At 39.4% G+C, this 21,979-nt stretch overlaps 2 long non-coding RNA genes across 2 annotated transcripts; both read right to left on the bottom strand.

Annotated features, from left to right (window-relative positions):
• Window positions 1-7,322: 7,322 nt before the first annotated feature.
• Window positions 7,323-15,500, bottom strand: LOC107382172 (uncharacterized). The gene is made up of 4 exons (XR_001572573.3): window positions 14,784-15,500; window positions 14,301-14,529; window positions 9,821-10,444; window positions 7,323-9,697 (listed from the first exon to the last, which is right to left on the bottom strand). It is a non-coding gene; the product is annotated as an uncharacterized lncRNA (long non-coding RNA).
• Window positions 15,501-15,755: 255 nt separating this feature from the next.
• On the bottom strand, window positions 15,756-21,034 carry LOC139069652 (uncharacterized). Its single transcript, XR_011520342.1, has 3 exons — window positions 18,778-21,034; window positions 16,475-16,635; window positions 15,756-16,369 (listed from the first exon to the last, which is right to left on the bottom strand). It is a non-coding gene; the product is annotated as an uncharacterized lncRNA (long non-coding RNA).
• Window positions 21,035-21,979: the final 945 nt, after the last annotated feature.

The following is a 21,979-nucleotide window of genomic DNA, read 5'->3' as shown; positions in this document are numbered from 1 at the left end:
TGCACTGTGAAGTGAGATTAATGTATTAACCTGCTACGTTGAGCTGAAAGAGTTTTCAGTGTCACAAATTTGAACCTTGCAGGATCACCATGGTAACATAGTGAACTCATAACCTGCTCCGGAGCAGTTTGTGTTTAGAGTTTCAGATGAAATTGTGTGAAAAATGTGCCACCCATTCCATGGTTCATTTTCTGATGAAAAACCAAATAGAAGCATCTGATAGAAAACAACACTGTGCATATAGTCAGGCAGAAGTATAATGCTGATGCTTCGTGCAGGGACTGATTTAAAAGTGTCTGAATAATGTTAAAGAGGTAGAGCGGTCAAAAACGGAAAGACAATGAAAAAGTTAAATGATCATCTTAGATACAGCTAGCAAACATGCTATGGAAGTTTTTCAAATGCTGACCTTGAGTCTGGAAGATCAACACAAATATTATGTGTGTTTCGTTCTTTAAACACTTGGTCCAGGCCATTGTCAGTTGCTGTCCGGGCAGACCCCCAGTCCTCTGGATCTGTTACTCCTATGGGATGGTGGTTTGGTAGCCTGCCCTTCTGTTTGGCTCATGGGTCTCCGGACCAAAAATAATGAGTTTAAGTGAACAGGGCACATATGTTGTGCTTCAGTTTAAATGATAATCATGTGTTTCAACTATGTCTGTCATGTACCTTGAGATTTATTTGGTTGTAAATGTTCAAAAGATCACAAATCAGACATTGCGTGTATGACATCACCACAGAATCTCGTCCCCCAGCGTAGCTGCTACTTGCCACATGGCCAGATTTATAGTGGTTTTCTCCGTGTGTAAGGCTCATTCCATCGTCCAGGAAGAAGGGTGTGATGCTTGCTAAACTCCCGGCCGTTTTCCTTCTCCTCTTCTCTGTGTCTGGTGTGATGATGTCAGTTTGGCGGGACGAGCAGTTGGAGTTCTCCACGTCTTTTCACACAGAAAACAACATTTATCGGCTCATACACTCTCATTCATATTTTGGACAGTAGTGGAAGTAGATGGGTGTGACTTGGGCTCCTCATTCAGTTATACTCCAATAACAACAACGATTTAGAAGTTTCAAATAACTTAAAAGCAAAAAGCAGAGACATAGTACAGAAACACACATAGGCCTGGACCCTTTGAAAAGCCACAAGTAAGGTCATCCAAAAAAGGTGATTTCTGAGTACATCATTTGTAATAGCTCATACGCTCAGCCCTCCTATTCAGTGGATCAGCTTCTATGTGTTGGGACAGGCAGAAGCCATGTCTAAATGATCATACATGTGAATTTAATTGAGTGTTTGAGCTTCATCTGATGTGAGTGCAATGAAGAGAACAATCAATTACAACCTTTAACCCTCTGGAGGCAGGCATTGCAGATTTGCAACGTTAAAACCTACCTACCTGGTTGCTCCACAAACGTGTTTCATGAGCATTTTTTAACTCAGAAGTACCCCTGAAGGACTTTGTTGTCCGTCCTTTTATCAAAGCTTATTTTGAGCCTGAGAGGGTTAAGACAGGACTTTGTCCTCATAGTCTGATTTAAGCTGAAGGCCAAGGGAAGTGACCAGGACTGAAATCACACAAATGATCTACAACCTTTTTCTTGTTTTTTATTTATTCTGGTTTTGTTTTATCCATCGTTTAAACAAATGATTTATAGTAGTTTTAACAGAAAAACCTCTTTTTAATACCAGAGCTCACTAAATAATTCATGATCCTCAGCAGGAGGAAAATAATAAGTACACTATTAAACTCTAACAACCACCTTTGTGCATATTTTTCCTACTTTGTGCAAAAACCAAAGAAAAACCTCAGTTTTGTTTCACGTTATCAAAGAATCCATAAACCCCAAATTCTGTTAAGGTTGTTTATGTGTTAATAAGTTGCACAAATGTGTCCAGAAATCTATAAAAGCGCTGATATTGGATCTAATAAGACTTTTAAAACTAATTAGACAGTCTTTATGTCAGATAATATTCAATTAATAAAAGTAGAATTTCATTTGGACAGTCATTTTCTTTGGATTACAGAACAGAGTGAGAGCTAAAGCAGACTGCAGACTTAACTCAAAAATTAAAGATCTTGGCACAATGGAAACAAGAGGAATATTCTTTAATTTAATATTTGCACAATTTTCTGCAGCCCTTCTTTCTTGCCTTATTATTTTATCTGCCTTATTCCGCATGGATGTTTACATTCAGCCATTCTTATATGAATGAAGGGGGGATCTGTGTATTTTGTGCACAAAAATCACAAAACAGTGGGTAAAACATCCCTTTTTATACAAACATGAGAGCCTGAAGAGGAATTCTGGCTCAATAAAGCAAAGATCATAACGGCTGTGGTGGAGCCTGTTATCTCTGAGTGAAGGTTAACCTTTTGTCGAAGCAGCTATCACAAAGAAGGCTCTGCTGTGTTGAACTTGCTTCGTTTAGATTGCCGGAATCACAATTTGGTGACATAGTTACCATGGTGTGATTCTATAGATTCTTAATAAAAGGGTATGCCATTTAAAATGATACTTTAAACAAACTTTAATTCCAAAACTTTTATAGTCCCCCCCCCCCCCCCCCCCCCCCGAACACGAGACAAAGAAAACTAACATTGTTCAGAAGGGAAAAAGTGGAAATAAGGATGTTTGGCAGGCTTGCCAGGAGAAAGGACTTGTTGTTATTCTTGTGAAAACAGTTGCTGAGTGGTTTGCGCTGCATTATGTGCAGAGAATTCACACCACTTGTTTACAGATGTCACGCAGGTCCTCAGAATGCAATAGCTGAGTTGTCAGCGCCAACAACCCTGCCTGCTCACAATGATCCAAAAAAGAAAGAAAAAAAATTTCCCTTAGGGTTCCTGTTTTCTTCTCGTAGTAAAGTTCAACCAGGATGTCTCATTAAGCCGCAGCATCAAATGAGAGTGGCTTCACGGCCTGATTGCTTTACAGAGCACGTCTTGCAAACTCCTACATACCTCACTGTGTCTTTATTTTGATTTTCTCTTTTCAAACTAATTATTATTATTATCAGCTAAATCAGATTTTTACATAAGATGAAATAACATAACTGTACGTACAACAACAAGTCAACAAGTTGTATTATAAATATTCTAACAGCTGTAAAATTCCCTTCAACTCCCTCCACCATCCGAGAATCTGATAAAAAACCCTAGAAGCACGAGAGGCTGCGTATGCAGCATGTTTCCCTAAGGCTCAAACACTCACTTCAACACTTGATAGGCACAGTATTGATTTACATCTGCAAATCCTAAGCCCGACTGCCAATATGAAGGAATCCAGATCGAAATCAGTCATGATGGACAAGTCAGATCCCCCACCAAAAAAAAAAAAAAAAAAAGAAATGAAAAAGTAGTCATCCCAGGAGCCACTTTAGAGCCGCTGAGGAATCAACATTCCCACTAAAAACAGCCAAGCAATGAGAGCTTAAGTTTACCATTAAGAAAAAAAAAATAATTATCTCAACATCTTTCCTAGATGAGAAGAACTTTCCCAGCAGCTTGGTTGAGCACTACAGAGGGCAAAAGCAGCAGGGAGTGGATATAATTGAGCTGAAATTGGTCTCCCATGGCAAGGATACTTTGTTCAATCTCAGGCGCTGTAGTGATTGGACGATCATTTCTCCCTCATTCCTTTTTCCTGGAAAGAGGTTTAAAATACGAAAAAAATAGAACCATCTTTTTAAGTTGCCTACGATCAAATATTTGATAGAAGACATAATTCCAGCCTTAAGGGATAACAGGATAACAAGACACACAGCAGACCTGACTGCTGCGACTATTAACCGATACCGTTACGTCAACAATTCTTCACACATTTACAGGCAGAACGCTTTGGTTTTTTAGCCCAACGTTTGCTGCATATAAATGAAGCACAGCCTAGAAATGAATGTTTGCGACTTTAGACACACGCGTCCAGACGTGAACGCTCATAAAGCAGAATACAGGAGCGCTCTTTAGCGACGTGTTGTCCTGAAACACACCTAATGTTCTTATATGAAGCAGAAAATCAAACGAGTTGTAATGTTTTCTGACCTGAACCGGTGTTTGAAAAGAATAATCAATTCCTAAAGCATCTCTTTTGGATCAATATGGGCATGAGGGGGAGCAGAAAGTTGAGCAAGCAGGGGGCTGCAGGTGCTTCTGAAGATACAGCGTTTCATTTTTTCTTTCAAACAGAAATGAGGGGAGCTTTCTAAATAAGGATCCTGATCTCATTCTGTTTCATTTGTTTACACTTCTAAATGACAGCTATCGTAAGCATAGTTTCAGCCAGAAAATATGACTTTCACCATGAGATCAACCTTTTATCAACTGTTCTGTTTAGGGTTTGACTCGGTTTTTATCAGCGTGTAAAGGGTTTTGACAGAACAAAATCCACGTCTACAAGCTGTTTTCATGGTGCCATGATGATGATGAGTAATGAAGTGACATATACAGTAGGGTCTAACTAAAACACATGCCTTTGATACATTTTATAATCTGGATTCAAAGGATTAATACTCCCTCCCACTGAGCGTGTTACATTGTTATAATTACTTTGCTATGCCTGGTGCATTCTGGGATAAACTCTGATGACACTGTAGCATAAAACATTCTGAAAATAACATAAAACACTATGTATTCCAACATAAATAGCTGTGATTGCATTATAACCCACAGCAGATTATGTAGGCAGTTTTAGTCACAGGTCAATTTAAAGAAATTGTGGAAGCATTTGGCTGACGGGCTTTTGTGTTTGAGCCGCAACACAGAAAACTATTACTTACAAAAGGTACAAAATTAAAACCCTCACAAATCAGAAAGTAATGAAATATACAAATTTTCTGGTATTAAAAACACAAACTAAGAATCATGCAAAAAATTCTGTGCAAGTTCACTGATTTGCAACTAAAATCAACGTAACTTTTATCGTGACTTTCTCTTGTAGTTTAAAAAAAAAAATTGACAAGTCTTAAAGAAATATTGGCCACGTTCTTTAAAAGCACTTCAAAAGGAGAAAATCCTCACATCTGCACTGCCTGAGCCACAGAGGGAGACAAGAATTGATCAGGTTGAAGGTGGCCGAAGCAGAGGAACCGTGATCAGACGAAAGAATGTCAATCACGCCGCGCAGCAGCCATGTAATCCTTGTGGGACTGTTGCAAATCAAGCCTGGTTTGATCAGTCCTGTGTGACAACTGCTTGTCAGGATAAACAAATTTGCTTTGTCCACATGCAAATCTGCCTGAAGCCATCTTGACTTTGTGCTGCGATTGTTGTGAATGGCACAATAGACCTGTAATGGGAAGAAAACTGTGGCCCTCTCTAACTTTAGTGTTTTCAGTTTAAATTCGTTTTGAAAATGTGTAGAACAGAGAATTTTAATATTGTTTTTTTTTTACTGAACATTCAACAGTTAATGAAAAATAGTCTTTGTGCTGACATAAATTTAGTTTTGGTACACATTTAAATTCCATTACTGTGTTTTGTTGGGTCAGTGGAATACTATAAATGTCTTTGTGAATCCAGCTAATGACTCATTAGGCTCCTATACAAAAAATAAAGTTTCTTGTTGTTTCTTTCTACTAAAAATCTCGGCATATTTGCAAAACAGTCACATCACACAGACAATCTGAGGAAGACAATCTACATGCTTGACTGTCTGATTCTCAGGGCGCTCATGCACAGCAGAGAGGGAGGGTCCTACCAAATACATTCACTCAAATGTTTAATTAAGTAGACTTTTTTATTTTTATTTTTTTTGCAGCTGCATTGCTTTATATTCACATTATGTATCGTTTTGGATACAATTTAAATAAAAGGCAACATGTTCAAGTTAAGCTAACTGTTTACATCCCAGACCCAAAGAAAAGCACTGTTTATTTTTCTTCTTTGATATTTTTCTATCATTAGTTGCAACAATAACAGTTAAATATTTTATTCAGGCAACAGTGTGATTTTTATATATTTTTAAATACTACTTCAATTATTTTTTGTTCCCACAGTTTAATAGTATTCATAGTTCATGCTTTAATCCAGGGGTCGGCAACCTGTTCTCATCAAAAAGCCATTATTACCCGTTTCCCGCAGTAAAGAAAACACTGGGAGCCACAGCAGCCGCTGCGTTGTGGGCGGGGCCTACCCTCAGACAGCAGAGCGCTGCTCACAACAGGTGACAGCAGCCAGTACCGGTCGCTCGTGTACGTCAAAGTTATCTTTCATAAGAAGATAATCAATAAAATGATTTATATAAAGTGGATCCAGAAGTTGTAGCTGGTCTCTGCTACAATATGTTAATATTTTTCACCCTGTTGGTGATTTTACTGAGCAGGTGCCACTTTTGCCATACATTTCTTTTTAAAACATGTTTAGACTGTTCAGAATACAAATCCAGGCTCTGTCACGTTTGATTGTTGTTATTAAACTTTGTAGGTGGGGAAGGTCAGAAAAGGATCCGATCAATTTGTTTTTCCCTCATTTACAGTGACGGAGATAACGGCGCAGTGCGCCTGGCTCTGGTGTTAATCAAGTTTAATTTGATCTCTTTGCAACAATTTTCACAAGAAAACAGAACAGTTAAAAGCAGAGCTTGTGTTGACCGGATAGTTCCCGTATTTGGCCGTTTATTTTGACAGAGAAAGAATAGAAAGAATTACCCCGACGCATACAGACGAACTGACATTTTATTCGTTACGCACATCGCAGATGTAGCTAAATCACTCAAGAAAAGATTCCCATCTGAACATCTGAGATGGACACTGCTCAGCGCAGCTCGCTGTCAGCGTGTACAGCGCGTATGTAAGGTGCACAGCGAGCTGAAGATGTGGAGAGGGGCTTGGAGCACGTCGCAGAACCAGAGCGCATGCAGGAAGATTCCTCCGACTGAAGCGAGTGTTTTCGAAACCCAATGTCTCAGAGAGACTTGTCACTTAGAAAATGTTCCCTGATTACGAAACTTTGGCTGAATAGTGCTTGTTCCTGTCTCCAATGTGGTGACACATCCAGGAGCCATCTGAGGAGAATCCCAGAATCTGACATCGTCTTCAGCTCAGAAAGCGCTTATATGATTACGCACAAGCGTGACGCGTCAACCCGGTCTCCCAGTAAGACCGGGTTGGAACTGTTCAGGTTTAAGCAGACAATCTTTACATTTAGAATTAGCATACAGATGTAAAATTAATGCAGTAAAATATAAAGCATTTTATTTAAATATCCATTCGTTATTTTACAAGCACAGAGAGCCGCATCAGATGGATGGAAGAGCCGCATGCGGCTCCAGAGCCGCGGGTTACCAACCCCTGCTTTAATCAAAATGAAAGGGCAATGGCCACTATAGGTTTAGACCCACTCCATTAAATAAACAGTTTTAACATATTATTGAGGCATTTTTCTAATGCTACAGGATACATCTAAAGAAATTTAAGCTCAACATTGTATTTCTGCATTCAAACTGCTTCAAAGGTGAAATATTGGCTAGTTAATAGACCAATACTAGGTGTAGCAGAAAATCAGTTTTGAAGTTTATTTGACCTTTGGAAGATTTTAGCGTAACCTATGTGGATCTGATTACCAGCAATACGATGTTTCAGTGTCAGCTTAGTATCTTTACAAGGACAATGACCTGCAACCAACAGGGAACTAGCTAGCTTGAAGAGCAGATAGAATGCTTTGTTAACAGACGAATAAAGCTTTGTAGAATTTCTTTTCTTTATATAGGGTATATAACACTCTTAAACTCAGTCAGTGTTAGATCTCATTGATTAACTCACTTTAAAGCTGAAAACGCATTATTTTTTGTTTTGTGGTCTTTATTTATTTAATCAGAAACTTGTGACCTCACGGAACATGTTTATTCTGCAACACTAAATTTATTTTAAAAAAGCTCCAACCATGCGGCTGAGTTGGTTGTTCAACTGAATGACATTTTTTCATGATAAATTCATGGCAGTGGCAAGGCCGAGTGACTCTCGGGACATGGGTTAATTTGTCAGGAGGCCTGCTGAGCTTTGAGTGGAGTAGCAATGACAGAGCAGAATGTCACCCTTCAGTTGTAGAAGAGAAAGAAATAGGTCACGCCTTGACTTTTTCTGTAGCTGTCAAATTTTAAACCAAAGACAAGCGCTGCTCAGTGGTGCAACGTGGAGGTTGGCTTTGTTTAACAGCGTTTCATCTAGACAATGTAGAGTTCTTTAATTCGGATCTGGCTTTGTTGACGCTTGTATACAAACTAGCAAGAAAAGACACGAGTGGCTGATCAGAAGACGTTAATTATGTGAAGGGAAATTCTCCCTCAGAAGTGAAGGTTAAAACCAGCTGCTTCAAACAAAGTTTGAATGAAAAAGGACCTCAACCTCTAAAGAGGATGATTGAGTAGGCCTTTTATGGCATTATTCTTTCACCTTTGTAAAATTTTTAATAAAATATTTTCACAACTCTGTCAGTCCCTTTCAAATTTCTGTCTAAACACTAAAATTGCAGTTTTAAAACGACAAGATAATCAGTGAGCGTGGCAAAATGTATTGTTTGTATCTCTGATGCAATGGGATAAATATGTAACCTTGTGTCCATTTACAAACTCACGAAAATACAAACAAGAGTCAGACATGCTATGTCTGTACAAACATTGAGTGAGAAAGCCCTAAAAGTGAATCCCTTTGTTGTGAACTTTGTATTTAAGAAATAGTCTGAAAAATTAGAAAAGAAATGAAATCGCACAAAACCATTTGAATTTATTAGAAAAGACCAGATTTTCTTTTCTGCCAAACAACCTGGAATCCTGGCCTTTATGTCAGTCATACCCCACCATCGGTTTCCTCTCAGCAGGACAGTGCATCCTGCCTGTCAGCAATAAACTGAGAAACATGACAAACAGGCCCTGGCATTGGCCTGATCACACCGAAATTGGGCACCCACGTGTTGCGTGAAACTAACTCTACCAGCCCATGTTGTACAATGCCGACACCACCCTGCCAAATGGCATCATGCCCCCACAGGTTAAAGCTGCTCCTAAGCATTACAGGATCCACAACCAGGGCCCTAAATTGAGACACGTCTGCATCCTTCGAAGGACCCAGCCTCCTCGACCGACGTGAGCTGGGTCCTCCGTCGGCCGAGTAGACCGGATGTTAACGGCTGTGAATTTGGACAGACCTAGCCTTCATGAATTCCCGCCACTCCCTCGGCGAACGTTCCGTCACCTAGCAACCGTGGAACCGTTGAGCAGAAGGGAGAAGGAACTTTAAATGATGGAGCTCAAAGTTTTAATTAGCTTTTTAATCATTTCCTTGACTGTTGGAGAGCTAATTCAGAGAAAATACTTTCGACAAGCTGAGCCTGAGCAAAGATGTGATAATAGTTTTTAATACTTTCTAAGGGTCTTAATTTGACCAAAACCGATTTATCACCTTTTAAGACTTTTCAAGACCCAGCGGATACCCTGTAATATTAAACAATTCACTTTTGTAAACAAAAATAAAATTCAAGTGTTTAATGCAGAACTGATTTTATTTAGATATTTATTTTATACGTACATGTTTAATCTTTCTTAACCATTTTTTTCTAGCAAAGTAAAAAGCTGTCAAAATTCTCCCTTCTCTTCTGTGCCCTCTGCTGCTCTGCCTCCCTCTGCAGCCTCATGTCCTCCCTGATCAGCTCCCGAAGCTGGTCATCGCTGTCACCTTCCCCTGGATGCCCATTTTCTCCAGAATAGTCTTAACAAACATGTAAGAAAAGAAACAGGAAGAGAAAAGAGGACAACGGGTTATTCCTTTCATGTTTTTGCAGAAAAAAATAAACTTAAACAACAGTTTTTAAAATATGAGATGTTATTGTACCTCCATGCGACAGCCGCCGAATACTTTGCTCCAGTGAACATGTGGTCCATCTCCGCCCTAAGCTTGATAAATTCCCTGGTTTTCTCTTTTGTTCCTAAAATACAAACTCCTATTAAAAGCAGGGGGAAAACGTAGCGGGAGAAGTACAACACCGAGTGGCCGAACATACGAGCCGAGACCGCAATACAAGCACTTTTACTGCAACATTTCTAACTAAAATAACGTTCATGTATCACAAAAAGTCCTTAACCTAATAGTTTTCAAGTTTATACTGACATTTATATGCACAATCCTCTCTGACAGCTCCCGCTTCACTGTCCGCCATTGTTTTTAAAAGTTCTGCCATCCGGCTTGCAAGGCATCTTGGGAAATGTGAACCATTGAAGGATACACTGGACCCATCCTTCTTGCAGCCGAATAGAAGGCCGGATTTGTCAACCGCATTTGAAGGAGTCTTCGAATTGGGACAGGCCTGGTCGCGGCGCTGTGACGTAACCGGCCGACGAAGGATGCAGACCCTGAATTGAGACACAGCCAGCGATTGGCTTCATCTTGGTCAGCTGATGTGCCAGTCAATAAATGATTGGCTGTCGAGGTGGAGCTGATTCTGGAAACTTCTGTAATCTGTGGAAAATCGCCATCGTTGGGTTCAATAACCAGAGATGGATTATGAGCTCACAACTTTTGATGGCCTTTCTACACTGCCGACGGAGGAGCTCTTAAAAAATAGGAGCTCAGCGATTCAGAGGTAAGTTTAATTTTAAGAACAATGTGTGGTTTGCTTAGTTTTACATTAGCATTTTAGCTAGTGTCATCACTCTGATCCTTGCCCTAGCTCAAATTATGTCCTCTCTTTGCTAACGTTCGGGTAACAATTGAGGTACAAAAAAAAACAAAAACAAATTCCTGTCTGATAAAATGTTTTAATTTTGTATATTAATGGTCGACTCAACTTACTACCGCTGTATAAAATGAACCCCCTGACCCCGCACACTCTTAAAAACGGCGCAAATTGTCTCAAGATGGTTGTTCCTCATGAAAACTGTTTCCCTGCGTGATTATGTTTGGAGATATTGTAATATCTGAAGCGCCGAGTCAAGTCTCCCGCTTCGACTGTTAAGCCTCCACGACTCATCCTCACCCCCACCCTCGCTGACTGAGACCGGAGGAGCGCTTTGCTCCATCAGTGCACCCTCACTGTTCTCACGCTCTCCCGTGATTTCTAATCCAAAACAGGTATGGGTCGTGGGGTGGTGGGGGAGGGCCCTGTGTCTGGGGAAGGCGCCGCAGAAGCAACCACTGCTGCCTGATAATCAGACTGCTATTCTACGTTTTCCCACAAAAGAAGTATTAGTTTTGTTGGTGTGTTTAGTGGTTGAAGAAAAAGTAATAGAATTTTTGTTATTATTTTAAAAACTGTAAAGATCACAAAACAGATACCTTGCTGTAGTGTGCATTCCCTAATAAAACAGTTAAAAAATATAGAACTATGCATGTTCAGAGGACTCATACGTAATTTTTCAATTTACCGAATCTTTGAAATGCTATTTCTTCAGCTTAAAGAGCCTATTGGTGCAATATTTTTAGTGTGTGTGTGTGTGTGTGTGTGTGTGTGTGTGTGTGTGTGTGTGTGTGTGTGTGTGTGTGTGTGAGTGAGTGTGTGAGTGAGTGAGTGAGAGAAAGAGCGAGAGATATATAGTTAATAAATGTTTTTTCTTCCCTTTATCTTTCAGATAATGAAGTTGATGGTGACACAGTTAGTTGTGGTCTTACAGAGACAATGGTTGCATATCTTTTCCAAGGATCTTTCAAAAAGCAGGTAAAATTCAACCAGTTTGTGTCAAGGCTGAAAGAATCTGCAGTTACGCTGACTCTAGAGACTGACAACCATCTACTTCATCAGCAACATTATGGTCATTTTTGATTGTTTATCACAAAGATTGTATTTCTGAAGTCTGCATTTTAGTAGTTCTGTACTTTTTAGATTTAATTAGTAAACACAATCATTGTTTTTAACATATTTATCATGTTAATGTTGTGCAGTATATCTCAAAAATGAACACTTGCACATTTTCACAGCAATGAAAGTTCTATGAGAATGCCTGCTGCTTTTGAAATTCCAAGATTTCCTAAAAGTCTGCAGCTAAGACTGGACCACAAAGACCCATGCCATAAAAATTCATTGATGTATATAGCAAACAAAAAACTGCTGTAGTTGTTTTAGCTTACCGTAAATCCTCTAATACAGGCCCGGGCCTGTATTTGACTCAAACTCATCATGTGATGTTCCTGAGCCGAGGTGAGTGACATCACCCCCATCTCACTCTATCTGACTGGTTTTCCACAGGTGACAGCGGAGGGCGCCGCAGCTGCAGAACATCTCCAATCAGGGACGCGGGTATAAAAGGAGGATGGTGACACCTCATTACGCCGGATGATTGCTCCTGTAGAGGTAGTACCAGCCACTCGCCCTTGTTTTTGTGAACTCGTTACTCGAAGATAGGATATTTTGGATTATTGACCTTGGACCGCTCTGATTACTCTTTGGATTACCCTGAAACCTGGATGTTGTTTGTTCTCTCCAGAATCTCATTCAACCTGCCTCAACTCGCTGTTTTACTGACTGGACATTTTCACCACGTCCCATCCTCCTCCGCTGTGCCTGGTTGGATTCCTTCCGCTGTCTAACCTGTTTCCTCATCACCCCTGGACTGACTTGAGCTCACCTCGGCTTCCTCACCTCGTTCTCCCCGAACGTTTATGGACTCAAGCTACTGCTCACCTTCTCCACAGGACTTCCCTGTGCACCTTTTGTTCCAGTTAAATAAATAAAGACTTTAAGTTTTCCTACCTGCTCGTCGAGTCAGATTACTGCATGTCTTGGGTTAAAAACGTTCCACGAGACATGACACATCAAGCGACAGGCCTTTATTGGAAGGAGGACCAGAATTAGAGGCAGGCCTCAATTTCTATTTCAGCAAAATGAACTAATGGTTCGCTGGAAAATTGTGCCCACATTTTCAAAGTTAAACACATTTCTTTTAACAATGGTAGTTTCTGCTTCAGCCCTCTCCCCCCTCCTCCTGCTTCAGCCCTCTCCCCCCTCCCCCTGCTTCAGCCCTCTTCCCCTCCCCCTGCGCAGCGGCTGCAAACTCTGTGATGCGCCTGCAGCCTCTCGGAGTTCCTGCTGCTCTAAACATTAAAATAATTATTTCATTTTCTGTTCCTCACTTCTGATTACCTTCAGTGGTGTCTGTTTGTTGCAACCACCAGGTACAAAAACTAACTTGTTTTTATTTGACTATTTTTCTGTCCTGCCTGTTTATTATCTTCCTGCATCTCCTCTCAATCCTAAAGAAAAACCGCTACCTGGGTTCATATATATTCACCTTATGAGTTACCTTTGAACTGCAGTTCTAAAAGATCTACCGACCGCAAAAACAGCAGAGTACTCGCCGGCCACATCAGTTAGGTGCATCACCGAAAACGAAACAGGTGATGCGCCTCGATCCACAGCAGCGAAACGCATCAGGCACAAATAAAAGAATAAAAGACAGAAAACATAAAAGGAAATGAGCCGACATGAACAATCGCGTGTTAAATTAGTTTTTGAGGTGGCGACACCTGATTTGATAATGTTACTGTGGCCGTGCTCAGGACGCAGATGTCTGGAGCGCGTCAACAATCAGAGCTTTGCATGCACAAGCTGGTTACGGTTAGGATGGGGGTGAGGGGAATGTTAAATTGCAAGAGGGTAAAGGTCACAATTTGGTTAAATGTCTGTTTTACGGCGGGTGTCAGTACCGACGCTCTGGCACAGCGTGTTGCCTCCCGATGCGCAAGAGCTTGTCACCTGCTGACAGCAGGCTGCTGTCTTTTCCGAGGACTGCATCTTGCCGGTCATTATCACGTGACAGCGACTAGTCGATGACAGGCATAAAAAGTCACTATAGAGCGGTGAAGTCGACAAGTGACTAGTTCATACAACCCCTACTACTGCTCCCCAGAGTGTTCTGCAGCATAATCAGCACGTTCTCTTTGAACTTGATATCAAATTTTTGCCTCCTCTTTGTCTCCACACCTGCCATGGTTAAAGTTACCCTCGCGGTCTATCACTGGCAAATCAAAAGTGAGACGATGACACAACCGCCCCCTGTACTTGCTTGTTACCACATTCCACCCAGCCACAATAAAAAACCGGCCATTATTCACCTCCGCCGACTCCGACACCGGTCAAAATATGATACCCAGCAGTTAATTAAATACAGGCTAATATTAGAGGATTTACGGTATGTTTAATTAATTATTGTTTGCTTCTAGATCATTGCTGAATTATTTATGTCCATATTTCAATGCTATAATTTTATGATTAAATGCCATTCTGTAAGATTTGTTTTAATGCACACATTTTCTTTTCACTGTTGCTTCTTTTCTAGGGACTAAGTATTCAAGGGAGGACTTGTTGTCCATAGAGACTCACCCAAAGGTGCTGCATTGCCAGTATCAGAAGATGCAACCAGACATCATGGTGGTGCGTGACAGTATGCAGCAAACCTTTGTTTGGCGACGAAAAGAAATTGCAGATGGTATGGCTGTGGAGGGTGTCTTGAAGAAGTACCCATTCTTAGGAGTACCGAGTGGTGTAAGTCACGAAATCGCTGGCTCAGGTTACCAGTTGCTGGATGGATCCACCCCAGTGCATCGCAGAGCTGCAATTAACAGAAAAAATTTCAGTATTGAAAAATAACAGAGTAAAACAAATGGAATAAATAAAACTTGTTTAGAGTCCGATTGTTAATTAATCAAAATTTTCACAGTCACTAATAATATAAAAAATACATTCAGTGTAATTACAAAAAGGGAACAAGGGACAACAAGACATAATTTACAAGTGTATTTATGTTGGATATACAGAAAATTTCTAGTTCAACTTAAGTATCTGAAGAGCTCTCATCTATCGCACCAAAGGTGATCGATCTTGCTCGAGACAAATCTCCACTGTAGCAGCTCCACCTGGATGAAAAAGAGGATATTCTCACTGACGACTTACCAGGTACTTTTAGCTATTTATTATTTATCATTATATAAACCTGTGTGTGTGTGGTAACCCACACTGTCTGTTTGAAAAGCAGACAGTGTGGGTAGTTTAAGACTGTGGTCAAGAGGGTAACTTGGACTTTAAAATTGGTGAAGTTGTATGGATTTCAGAAATGTTGCTTTCTGAATTTGAATGTTTACAATTATAAGCATTTTGAAATGTTGGTTAAAAGGTATGGTTTTCATTTTTTCCCTTATCTTCTGCACCCTCTACCCTCACACTAACTGACTTCATACCCTCTTTCACCACATCCATGAATCTCCTTTCAGCCTCCTTCCTGACTGCTCCAACCTTAGCATCCTTCTACCGTTGTAATCATTGACTCTCCTCTGGACATGTCCAAACCATCTCAGTCTATCCTCAAACTTCAAAATCATCAAAGATGAGCCATCTCTCTGATGAACTCATTCCTGATCCTATCCATCATCATCCCTCCCAAAGAGAACCTCAACTTCTTGAGCTCTGTAACATTCAGCTCTGTCTTCCTGGTTTTTTTCTCGTGGATACTGTCTCTAAACTACACCCTAAGAAAAAATGCATGTAAAAAAGTAGTAGAATACTGGCAGCTACAGACGCCAGCATTTTACCGTTATTTTACAGTAACTATACTGTAAATTACTTTTACAGTAACTTACTGTTAAAGTGAATACAGTAGAGGTACTGTAAAAAACTGAGTTTTTATGAAACCTAAAATAAAAAGGATGACATGAAAAACATAGGTCTGAATGTTTGATTTACATTTTCAATGCTGTAACAGTTTTAAAGTATTTTACCGTTAAAGTAATTGTTTTAGTGAACATATAAATTTATAGTTACATACTGGCGTCTGTTGCTGTCAGAATGTTACTGTAATGAGTTTCATTACTGAATTTACTTTATAAGTAAACATCTGCGAAAATACAGTGCAACTGTACAATCACTAAAATAGTAAAAATGTTTTCTGGCACAGGGTGTAACACAAAAAGAAATGACCCACAAAAAAGTTATTGGTGCAGTTTTCAAAACGGGTAAGTTCTATGAAACATAAAATAAAAAGGATGACATGAAGAACATAGGCCTGAATGTTTATTTATAAACCAATATGCAACAATAAACCATATGCAGTTTTGTTCTTACAAATTAAATTAGAAACACGCATTTCCATGGCACAGGGAATAGTTAAAAAATTGGCCGCATAACAAATAAAATGTCCATGGCTGCAATTACGATTCAATAAAAAGAAGAAAAATGCAGATTGCAGTCTTTTACATTATCAGTTTTAACAATTCTAAGATTCAAAAAAATGAAAACTCTAAAGAAAATAACCTAATACAAATGCTTTGCTGAATCACTGGGTAAATGATAAGTACCCAATCATAACATTTTAACATGGCTACAGAAAAACATGCTTTATTATCCTGAACAGGATTATAAATAGTCAACAATGACTTTGTCAACAGGAGTGTCACTTACTTTTTGGGTGTGGATGAGGAAGCCATTCAGAAGGGAAAAAAATAAGACAAATATTATTAGAATATGAGTCTTTTAGAAACATAAAATAAACAACAGCAACTAACCTGCATGAAGTGCCACTCAAAGTCCATACGATTTTTTATCAGGGTAGAAACGTGCGCATTCACTGTCTGCAGTTTCTTTTGGATGGCCTTTCCTGTCTTTTTGGACACCACCTTTCCTTGGTAGGATTTTGTGCCTCTCTGGGTTAATCCCAATGAATCGCCTGAAAAAGAAAAATACGTCCAATATGAGAAAAACTTGAAGACTACAGTGTGTCACTTTCAAAGCAGCAAGTGCTTGTAAGAATAAAGGAATTCTTAAGCAGTACATCCTGAAATTACTCACACTACATAACTTTCTCCACATTTAGCTTTGTTCCAGCCTTTTTTCAAAATGGATTAAACTTTTTTCCCAAAAAACTCAATAAAAATCATCCTATAATGGCAACAAAAGTTTATTTGTTAGATTTTGCAACTTATTATGAATAAAAATAACTTAGAAATCAAATTTACACAAGTATTCACAGCCTTTGCTCAATAATTTGTTGATGGTTCTTCTACAGACAATTTCTTTGAGTTTTTGATTGTTTTATGCTCTGACATGTACTGTCAAGGATCTTATATAGGTCATGTCCAATCAACTGAATTTACCACAGGATGACTCCCGTTAAAGGAACACTTGGCAGTTTAGGCTTGTTTTAGCACTCCCTAGTGTCCATTAGTGAAACCAAAAGTAAAACTTATCTCCTTGCTGTGCGTTCGTATTTTTATTTTAACACCTTAATCTAACAGCAGGCAAAGCGCTGTGCCAGAGCGTCGGTACTGACGCCCGCCGTAAAACGGACATTTAACCAAATTGTGACGTTTCCCTCTTGCAATTTAACCTTCCCCTCACCCCCATCCTAACCGTAACCAGCTTGTGCATGCAAAGCTCTGATTGTTGATGCGCTCCAGACATCTGCGTCCTGAGCACGGCCACAGTAAAATCAAATCAGGTGTCGCCACCTCAAAAACTAATTTAACACGCAATCGTTCATGTCGGCTCATTTCCTTTGATGTTTTCTGTCTTTTATTCTTTTATTTGTGCCTGATGCGTTTCGCTGCTGTGGAGCGGAGCACATCACCTGCTTTGTCCTCCAATAACTTCACCTCACTGATGCGGTCGGCGAGCAGCGCGCACTCCGCTGTTTTTGCGGTCGGTAGATCTTTTAGAACTGCAGTTCAAAGGTAACTCATAAGGTGAATATATATGAACCCAGGTAGCAGTTTTTCTTTAGGATTGAGAGGAGATGCAGGAAGATAATAAACAGACAGGACAGAAAAATAGTCAAATAAAAACAAGTTAGTTTTTGTACCTGGTGGTTGCAACAAACAGACACCATTGAAGGTCATCAGAAGTGAGGAACAGAAAATGAAATAATTATTTTAATGTTTAGAGCAGCAGGAACTCCGAGAGGCTGCAGGCGCATCAGTGAGTTTGCGGCCGCTGCACAGGGGGAGGGGGGAGATGGCTGAAGCAGAAACTACTGTTGTTAAAAGAAATGTGTTTAACTTGGAAAATGTGGGCACAATTTTAATTGTCAAAAACTCCAGCGAACCATTAGTTCATTTTGCTCAAATAGAAATTGAAGCCTGCCTCTAATACTGGTCCTCCTTCCAATAAAGGCCTGGAGCTTGATGAGCTTGAGTCAAATACAGGCCCGGGCCTGGATTAGAGGATTTACGGTGTATATATATATATATATATATATATATATACTTACATACATACCCTTGGAAGGCTATTTCTGTACCCTTAAGGGTACTTTTCTGCACTTTAAATTAGGGGTACAAATTTGCTCCTCAAGGTACTTGTTTGACTTGTAAAAGGTACAATCTGCAGTGGTACAATTTTGTGCCCCCAGCTAACGGTACAAAATGGTACTCTTGAGGGAACCACCCCAGTGACAAGACATTCTACCCCTAAAGGTACAGTCCTGTCCTTTAATTTTGTGTGTGTAGGCTTCACTTCAGTTATTAGCTTACATCATACTCGTTTTATAATGTTAACCTTACATTAGTATCAAACAACAAAAATGTCTAATGAATTTGCATTTTAAAATGCAGTTATTTAAGTGTGCTATATTAATTCACCTATTTGAAAGTAATGTCTGAAGAAAGAAAAACTGAATTTTATGTAAACAATTGAAGTCTATTGTTCATAAAAATTGGAACAGATGTTTGAAATGCGAACTAAAAAATAAAACCAAATTACACTACAGAAAACAATACATCATTCATTTTCCATGTGTGACATAATTGTGTTTATATAATTTGAAGTTATGAAAAAATTTTCTGATGGTGTGTGGCCCCAAGCAGTCACTTACCTTGGGTATGCCTTGGGCTGGCTCTGCCTGTAATATAAAAGACCCATTTGATTTAAATGTTACCTTGCTTTTATTTGAAATGACATTATCAAAATGTTTTCTGCATTGACTTTCTAACGACCAATAGGAGTTTATTTTCCCATCAGTGATGACTTTGAATCAGTCCAGTGAAAGCAAAATGCACATGAGCTTCATTAAGCAGTGAAATAATCAACATGATACATTAACCATGAGCGGTTATGGTAATGGGGCTGAACACGACCTGTTATGCCAATGATGTCATTAATTAAGCTTATTACTTTAAGTTTTAATTAGCTGATCTTTCTGTCAATGTATTTGTCTTCACCTGGTTTGGCAACAAAATGAGCCGAAGGAATAAAAACTCATGATGTGCAACATCCTCTCCTGAGTCATATTTACAGTGCTTTCAATCAGCTCCTCCCCTGCTGGTTGAAGTACAGGTAAAAAAAACTATGTTTTCCTTTTGCCTATTTTTATTTACAAAAAAAAAAAAAAACATCTCCCCCTATTTAGTTGCCAGGCAACCAGAAGTTCACGGTGCATGCAGTTCTATGTAATGCTTCTTGTACCCAATGAGCTATCACAACTTCTGGCAACCCAAATGTGTGTGCCATGCTTAATCCTAGTTAAATAAATTTGGTAAATATCACTTTATCTTACTACGCATGTTCAAAGTGCTCCCATGGCACATAAAAACTACTTCTGCTAAATTTGTTATAAAACAACAAAACTGAAAATCAAGAGCCAATTCACAAGCCATGAAGCACAGGTCAGCAATGTCATGAAGTATTCTTCACTACGATGGATATGTGCTCAAACTACTCATCTTGAAAACAGAAAGGCTTGGAAATTATTGAAGAGCAGATTTCATGTTGATATTCCATTAGCTATGACTGGCCTTAGCACTAGACGTTGGGTTTGTGCTGTCTCGAACAAGCTGCCCACCCACAGATCCAACCCTGCTCCCTTAAATGTGTCGGTGTTGGAGCCCTCTGCCACAGCAGACCACTGTATCTCTCCGTCCACCCAGGAACACACTCATGGGACAAAAGCTTAATCCAAACTGCTGTCCAAATATGGAGCGGCATCTGAGAGGAATGTCTTGGCCAGATAACAGACAGCGGCCTCCAAGTACTTGAGGGGAGATGAATAAAAAAAACTTCCTGACCACACTGTTAACTGAATGTCATTGTAAAACAGCAGTGAACCATGTGATTGGTCAGCCGGCGCACAGCGTTTGTGCATTTCACACAGCTAATGATCACAATCACAATCAATTAATGTAAAAGACTCCCAATCATCCGGTCTAAGGTTATCACCCAGAGCGCTGTGCACGCTCAGCGAATTTGCAACTTGCAAAAATCCACAATACAAATCCTGAAAGTTGTGCAGCATTAAAGGATGGAAATAGACACACTTTCGTTCAATCCGTGGACTTTAAAGTTAAGCCAAAAATATATCAGCCCTTTAGCTGCAGATGGTCAAACTTAGTGTATTTATGAGGTCTGCTTTTAAAGCTTGGAGCACAGCAACGCTGGAACATTACAACTGTTACGCCATCCATGGTACAATGGAACACCATGAAAACGGCAGTTTTCCATAGAGATGTCTGGTGCTTATGTGAAGTTTAGAGGCAAAAATTTATCATCAAAGTGTCTAAGCTACTGTGGCCCGCACATTCAAACGGGCCAGTGAGGGGGTCAAAAAACTTTTGTTGAGGGACACAATCCGAAGACATCCAAGATGTTAAATGTTTGAAAAGGCAAGCGTTATCGTGTGTTAGTGACGGGCTGCCCACAAAATAACCTACATCATTGCTACGTTGTACTGACAACAGCTTGAGACAGAATAAGAAAGTCTCCTTTCTAGTCAATGGAACCCAAGACCGAGACCGTCCGGTTACTTCTCATCAAAAGAAATCGTGGCAGACTGAATCCCACTAATCCATCTTCACTAGAGTTCAGAGGAGTTTTACAGCCTTTGCGGGTCACTGTGTCCTCACCCGGGAATTAAAGAGCAGAATGAATGTGTTGTGATTTGAATACAGAGGAGCTTGTATAAGAAACAGCTTCTTTACCAAAGGTTTCTCTTCAAGCCAGCTTTCTGTAGGCTGAGAAAACGTAACTTGTTTGCAGTTGATACATTTTCAATTTAGGATTTCTTTAGATTCCTGTCATCATTAAATTAAAGCCCGAAATCTTGTATTTTTTAGGTTCAATTAATTAGTTATCAAAGGAAACCAAATAACTGACAATGATTGTTGAAATCAAAATACCCCCCCCCTCCCTAAATGTATATATATATATATATATATATATATATATATATATATATATATATATATATATATATATATATATATATATATATATATATATATATATATATATTGGGGGGGGGGGGGTATTTTTTAATAAATCATCTCATCACTGAAAAAAGCTATAAATTTTCCTTTAGAAATTCAAAGATCCTTTATTATTCCCAGAGGGACAGTTACTGTTTATGAGTATTCAGAGAAAATTGAAGCTGTGGTCTGCAGCATCGACTGTGACGCATGCCAGGATGTCGGTGTCTGTGCTACTTAAAAAAAAATTTATTAACAACTTTCAAACAAACTATTATTTAACAAAATTGACATTCTCTGCTGTCCACATTAATTCTTAATCTAAAACATTCATAGCATGAATAAATATCATTAATCATCCTAAAATGAACTTCTTTCATTTTGGGCAAATGATAAAAATTTGGTTCTAATAATAAAGAATAGATTTTCCATAAACATTCAGAATGCTATTTTTTCCTGACCGAATGGAGAAAGGGGTCGATTGCTGGCGGATCATAACACCACACAAACCAATACAATGTAATCAAACACCAATACACACCAGCACCGTTCCTACCCCTCCAGCGTAAATGTGACAGCCGGACCGGGGGTGCTGGCGGTTCGGGGACCACAAAGGAGGCCCACCTATTGAGTACCGCTGGGCTAAGACAACAGTAACAGAAGGTTGAACACTACACTAATCACTCAGCTCCAATACACAAAAGATAAATTAATTTTCATTAGCTAGAAGTTTACAGACGTTCACTCTTTACACAAGACTAGAACAGAAAAAATGTTTTTCACATCCTGTTCATTTAGGATAAGATTTGTGAAGCGCACAGATCTTGACACATTCCC

This window comes from Nothobranchius furzeri, chromosome 1, assembly GCF_043380555.1.
Source record: "Nothobranchius furzeri strain GRZ-AD chromosome 1, NfurGRZ-RIMD1, whole genome shotgun sequence".
Lineage (NCBI taxonomy): Eukaryota > Metazoa > Chordata > Actinopteri > Cyprinodontiformes > Nothobranchiidae > Nothobranchius > Nothobranchius furzeri.
This window is presented reverse-complemented; position numbering and strand designations above follow the sequence as displayed.